Raw genomic sequence first — 7,529 nt, forward strand, 5'->3', positions numbered from 1 at the left:
TACCCAGATATGACTTTACATTCATCCTTATTCAATTTCATTGTTTGATTTGGTCCTGCATTCTTGCTGGTCATGATCTTTTTAGTACCTCTTCCCTCACTTGAGATCTTTAAGAAGAAACCAAATGACCACTGTTATGGAAAAGATTCCTGTTCAGGTGTGGGTTGGGCTAGTGGTCCCCTCTAATTTTGAGCTTTTATGATTCTGTGACGTTTCGGAATTGAAAGTTCAAAAACAATCTTATAGTCTATTCCAATCCTAAATCTACGATGCCAGGATCTTGGTAATCCTTGGTAATCCTTGATGTTAAGGTGCAAATGACTAAGTATGGCAGCATAAAAAATTCTGAACCTACTAGTGAAAACATGAACAGGAGAGGATAACAAGAAAAGGGAAAAGTGTTCATATGTGCACAGGAAGAAGAGAAGAGGGTAAGTATTGGGGAACTATAAAAGTCAAGTAATGTAATTATTTGACTTAATATCCATTAAAAAGATACATATAAAAAGATACACAGTTCCAAGTACATAGTACATGCTTAATAAAACAATTTTTTTTTGATTAACTTATTGAGCACAAGATTGTTGAGCTAAACAGGAGTTAGCCAGAGGTAGGAATGGGATGAAGGTTATAAGCATTTATATTGTGCTTTCTATATATGCCAGGCTCTGTTCTAAGGGCTTTATACATGTTATCTCATTTGATCCTTACAACATCCCTGCAAGGGATGATTTATGTCTGTGGAAACTGAGGCAAAGTAAGGTTAAGTGACTTGGCCAGGATCCTATAGCTAGGAAATATCTGAGGTCAAATTTTAGTTCAGTGTTCCATCCACTATGCCACCTAGTTGAATATATGACTGCAAACAGCTGCTAAATCCAGTCCATTCTAATAATAATAAGCATATTGATAAAGCATTGAAAGACTTAAAAAGCATTTTCCTCACCAAAAAGAATAAACAAACTGTGAAGTAGGTAATGCATTATTATTATTCCTGTATTTTAAAATGATGAACCTGAAGCTTGGAGTGGTTGACTTACCAACATCACATGGCTAGTGACTGAGCCTAAAATCAATACTAATTTCCTGACTCACAGATCAAGACTCTTTGGAAGATTAGGATCTAGGACTTTTTTACACTGTGTCACATGCTTCCTGTTTCTACAATATCTCACACATGGCCCTGCTCCATCCTCACCAAAGCCCATCTTAGCCATGGCCTTATTACATCTCCACTAAGCTACCACCATAATCCACCCACATTCTCCCTCTTTCCCCCTCTCCAATCTATCCTATACAATACTGCCAGATTAACCTTCCTAATACACAGGTCTCATGACAGAATCATAGATTTAGAGATGGAAAATACATGAGAACTAGTCAGCTCAACTCTCTTATTTTATGGATGAGGAAACTAAGTCCCTCCCAGAGAAGGCAAATGATTTAACTAAGGTCAAACTGGTAGTGATTAAGCTGCTGGGCTGAAATTTTAACCCAGGCCTTCTTACTCAAAATCCAGCATCCTTTAATTGCTGCCCATTGTCTGATGAATAAAATTCAAAGTCCTTAGCCTGGCACTCACAGCATCATTGGTGTTTTAGGCAAATTGTTTTCAAGCAAATGGATTTTAGTACAATTGATTTCAGGGAAATTGACTTAGAGCTATCTTGGCTCCCATCAATAAAATGTCAAACTCTTGAAAATCCAATATATTCATAAAATATAAAAATAATTTCATTTACTGAAAATACCTAGTTAGTTATATCTCATAAGGATGTTATGGGGATTAAATGAGATGATAGATATAAAGCACTTTGTAAACCTTGAAACATTATATAAATGTCAGATGTTATTATTGTTTTGCTAATAACAATCAAGGCAGATCCTCTTGGGGTTTTGAAAATTAGCTTTGATAGTAGAAATAGGGGAGTAGCAGGGCATGATAAAGCAATGTTTTAGGATTCTTCAATTCGGCCTTAATTCAATTCAATTCTTAATACTGCCAGATTAATCCTCCTAATAAACAAGTTTGATTTCAACATCCTAGATTTAGAGTTAGTAGGGATTCTCAAAACCATCCAAGCCACTTCATTTTATATGTGACAAATATTCACACATGGTGTAAATATATATTCACTTGGAGTTGTAGCAAAGGGGTATGAATGAACTCAGATTGCAATGTCTGCCTCAGCCAACAGGTGGCGGTCTACTGAGTTGCTCTTCCCCATATGCCCTAGGATGCCTGGCCATTTTTTTTAAGTGGGCTGAAATATCTCCATTGACTTCTAGAACATATTCAAGTTTGCAAACACCTGGGCTGTTCTTCACACAGTGATAGTTTTAGATTTTGCCCTTTGAAACATGTTTTAACTCCTTGCTGCCCAGAGTCCTGATACAGAGAATAAAATATAGATAAAATATGAAAATACGAAATTGATATTTTTGCTCCAGCCCTCCCTCCATCACGTCTTTGTAGTATTTCATTCCCCCAGATCTCTTCTATCAGCTCTAATATCTAGATTCTCACTGAATGATCACTTCAATGTTTTATCAACATGGAATTTAAACGAAAAAGGAAACAGAGGAAATCTTCTGCCCAATTAGAAATGCTATTGTTCCATCATGTATGACTATTCATGACATTTTCTTGGCAAAGATACTGAAGCGGTTTGCCATTTCTTCAGGCAAATAAGGTTAAATGACTTGCCAGGGTCATTCAGCTAGTGTCTGAGGTTGAATTTGAACTCAGCTCTTCCTGACTCCAGGCCTGGTACTGTATCCAATATACCACCAACTGCCTCCCTCACCCCCATTGGAGATAGTTATCACTAATTCTTCTTGTTGTGCCCACTTATTGGTTATGCTGTACCCACACGTAAACTTGGTAGGAGGAATGTTTTGTAGCATCCACTTTCATTTGAGCCCACACTCAAAGAGAGAGAGAAAAAGAGAGAGAAAGAAAGAGAGATTGAGTTCCTCAATTGTAGCCTTTTAAATGCACACTAAATTCTGGTTCATTAATAATTAAAAGGCACATAAGGGAGACAGAACAGTAGCCTTGCTGTGGGGGGACAGGCCTAGTAGTATGAGGGTAGATTGGGAAAGTAAATCCAGAGCCTAATGTTCTGAATATATAATAAATCCAAAAATGTTACTTTCAAAGCTGACCACCTCATCTGTGTTTTTCTCTGAATTTCTTTGTGTTCCCTTCTGTGCATTTTTTAAGATGCTTCAGTAATTCTCTTATTTCTTTTCTCATTTTAGGGGTCATGACTATTGCTAGGTCCTTCCTCACTACCAAATACCTTCCCCAATAAAAAGAAAAAAACATAATATAATAACATTTCTATAGCACTTTAGGATTTACAAAGCCCTTTCAAATATTATCTAATTTGATCCTCACAACCACCTTGGGAGGTAGGTGCTATTATTATCCCCATTTTACAAATGAGGAAACTGAGGTAGAGATCAAGAGTTTCGCTTAGGGTTACATAGCTCGTAAGTGTCTGAGGCTGGATTCAAACTCAGGTTTTTCTAATTTGGCTAACAACAACAACAATAACAGAATTAGTAGTAATAGCTAACATTTACATAGGGCTTTAAGTTTTGGGGGAAAAAAGGTTTTTTTTAAACAGACATCTCATTTGATCCTCACAGCAGTGCTATGATAAAGATGCTATTATTGTCCCCAAGTTACAGAGGTGGAAACTGAGACTGAAGGAGGTTGAATAATTTGCTCAGTCACACAACTGAGTGTCTGAGACTCAGGTCTTTCTGACTCCATGTCCAGCACTCTATCTGCCATATCACCTAGTGATCCAGAAGAACATATGAAAATCTTGAAAAATGAAGCAAAAGATTAAAAAAAGATTAAATTAAAACCCTAGAAGAAAAATTGGAAGAATATGTGGCTTAGAAGAGAAAGCAGTAATCTTGACTCAAGAAACTGAATCCCTGAAAACTAGAATAGACCAAACAGAAATCAGTGACTCCATGAGACAGTAAGGAATATCAGCACAAAGTTAAAAGATTGAAAAATAGAAGATGCAAGCTATTGGCTAGCAGAAACAACCGACCTAGAAAACAGATCAAGGAGAAACAATTTATAAATCATTGGGTTTCCTAAAAACCACATTAAAAAAAAACAACAAGATACCCTAAGAAAACATAAATGAAAACTGCCCAAATCTATTAGAACCAGAGCACAAAAGTAGAAATAATCCACTAATCATCTCCTAAGAGAAGTCACAAAAATAAAAGTCAGGAATGTCACAGGCAAAACCCAAAGCTCCAACATCAAAGAAAAAAAAGTGCTGTGAGTAAATGGAAAGAAAGCATTCTATTATCAAGGAACTACACGGTCAGGATCACACAAAGCAAGACAGCTTCTACTATAAACAAGAGAAGGTCTTGGAATAAAATATTACAAAATGCAAGAGGAGTTAGATTTACAATCAAGAATAACATAATCTATAAAGCTGAGTATATAACCCTTAAGAGTGAAAAAGGTTCCGAAGAGATCTTAATATCTTCAAAGCAAAAATTTAAAAATAAGGAAAAAGAAAAACAGAGGCCTTAGGAGTGAATGGGTTCTGTAATGAAGGCTTAAAGAGGGTAAAAAGAGAAAGAAGGGTAAAAATAATACATTATTGTAGAAAGGAGAAAGACAGAGGTAGGATGATTTAGTAATATATAAAAATAAACCTCTAAACTTCTAAGTTAAATACATTCGTGAATTTGGCAACTATACTTCTCAACTATAAACAGTCTTCAGTGTCTAGCTCTGACATAAGATACCTGTATACATGTTCTCTCTTTAAGAATTTCCAGATTCTCTATCATGTGCCTCTTACAGAATAATTTAATCCTTTTGCTTTTATTGCTCTTCCTTAATCCACCAATTCTCTCCTACCATCTTGTGACCCTTTCATAAACTATAGAAAACATGTAAAGAAGATACAAGTGTTTTCCATCCTTTTGCTTTAGGTCCTAACCTGCATTAGGAATAGTCTTCTTTTACAGGCTATGTTTCCAATTGTGTTTCATTAGTCCATTAGTCCATTAAGTTATATTCCCCAAAAGTGCCAGATTTTCTTTTTTATTGTCTTTGATGCCAATCTGATTAACAAAATGCTAGACTTGGATTGTTTCCATTTCTAACCCTTCAAGATTCTGAGGTAAATTACTTTTTAGTAGGGATAGGAGATAAGAAAAGCTACTAAATCAGCCTAGATTTTCCAAGGTAAAATATTAATCATTCAGGTACCAATTATCCAAATTAAAAATATCCATAAGGTCAAGCCAGAAATCAAACAAGTATTACCTCAGATTAATTTAGCTGTCTTTAACGTTGGTTTCCCCCACCTCTAGTATAATGTAGCCTCCTTGATGGCAAACTATCTCTTATCTTTTTTCTTTGTAATCTCTGTGTTTTACATGGTGCTTTTGGGCATAGTAGCTTAACAAATGTTTGTTTAATTTACTGAGAATCTACTATGTGCTTAGAACTGTACTGCATGCTCTGGAAAATATAAAAGGAAACATAATTCTTACTTTTAAGGAAGGTACAGATCATTTGACATGAAGACCACTTAGAGACCAAGATATAAATTGAATTGTGCTACTTTTTTAAGTTTAGTTTAGAACAGAACTTCAAAAGAGATAAATTATGGGAGCCTGGAATAGTTGGGTTGGGATTCATGAAGGAGGCAGAATTTGATGGATAAGATTTGGATAAAAGAAAAGAAGAAGGGAACAGTACTTTGGATAGAGAAAAATGAGTGACTACCTGAACACAGGTAGGGATTAACCTGTTGTATGTAAAGCACCTTAAACTGAGGATTCAGTCAGTAGTGGGAAATCAAGGTGAATAGCACCAGCTGAGTTAAATTATAGAAACAATTGTTTTTCAATTTTTTAAACATTTTTATTTAAAGTTTTGAGTTCCAAATTCTATCCCTCTTCCCTCTCTCTTTAGAAACAATTTAAAGTCACATAAAAGAATGAGCTTGACACAATTAGCAAGGGGGAGTTACTGTGGATTTTTGACAAAGGAATGACATGATTATAGTAACCGCTTGGGAAGATGAGTCTTGTAGCACTCTCTATAACAAGAGGCATTGGAGTGGGAGAAAATGGAAGGCAGGAAGAAAAAGACTTCCTCATCAGATGGCAAATCTTAACTGAAAATGGACAGCTAAACTTCTAATTCCAGTTCTGCCTGGCAATTCAGACCTTTTAGATTTTCTATCAAAATGTATAGAGATTTTGCCAAAGTTAACAGTTACACAGGATGCATGTATCCCTCTTCTTTTCCTTCACCATCACTCAAGAGTCCATTCAAATCTCACTTCTTCCCCCAAGCCTCCCAACACTTCCAGCCTTCAGTGATTTTTTTCCTTCTCTGTTTTTATTACACTTCAGATCCAACTACATGACTTAGCATTTCTTTACATACTGTCTTGTTCTTTTTCCCCTAGCAGTTTTAGGTGTAAGCCTCTAAGCTCCCTGCGATGGACACCCTCATATTGCCTTCTCAGAACTATGAACTTAGTAGACACTTGACTGTCTGAACTCACCTGAAATAGAGATGGTAAGCTTATTGTCATCGATGCTGACACACACCAAGATAAATGTTACCATTTCCTGTAGAATCATGCACAACTTAGCTATTTCAAATGCCACCATTCACCACCTCTCAGTCATTTCCATTGTATTATTTTCACCATACTATAAGCCAGGAACTTTGCTAATTTATAATGTCAAGTTAAATAGCATAAAACCTTTAAGAGGTTAAACCTTTAAGGTCCTGAGGGTTAGCTGGGATGAGCTGAAAAGTATGCTTGAGGAAACATATCAATGGAATTACTATATGCTTTGGAAATTTTTGACTGATTGATGAAAATTGATCTCCCATGGGAAATCTGGTTACATTGAAGTCTCAATTTTCAAAGAAGAGTCATTTTTAGAAGTATAATTATGATGTGGAAGTGCAGCAGCTAGCATTTCTGAGCCCTAAATTCTAATCCAAGTTATATTGTTAATTAGCTTTTTAAAAACTTTATTCAAGTCATTTCACCTCTACGACCTTGTCTCTTCATCTGTAAAATGAAACTGTTGGACTCTATTGCATTTAAGGTTCCTGCCAGATCCAGAATTCTAAATTGCAGATGACACCAAGACTTTGTTCCCTTTCGTAAGTATTTAGTTGCTCAGATGCTCACAAAGTAATACATTAATACAAACTACAGAACATTTTATTCGTAACATCTGCCCTTCCAAACTATCTCTAAAAGCCTCATATAATTTTTTACTCTCCAGAGACAAAAGTACGGTGAAAAGGGACTGGACAGATCTTGTACCACTAGAATCATCAGATAATTTAAAGTAAATTTTCCAAATTAAATGTGACAATTTAGTCAAAACTAACAGCCCTGTTAATAGATACATTTCAGCTGGTAACCATTTTATTGTTCCTTTATACCAGAAAGTTCAGTGATGGCTCAAGAAAACCACATATAATTCTTTTC

The sequence above is a fragment of the Phascolarctos cinereus genome, unplaced genomic scaffold (genome assembly GCF_003287225.1).
Source record: "Phascolarctos cinereus isolate Bilbo 61053 unplaced genomic scaffold, phaCin_HiC Scaffold_3;HRSCAF=262, whole genome shotgun sequence".
NCBI classification, from domain to species: Eukaryota; Metazoa; Chordata; class Mammalia; order Diprotodontia; family Phascolarctidae; genus Phascolarctos; species Phascolarctos cinereus.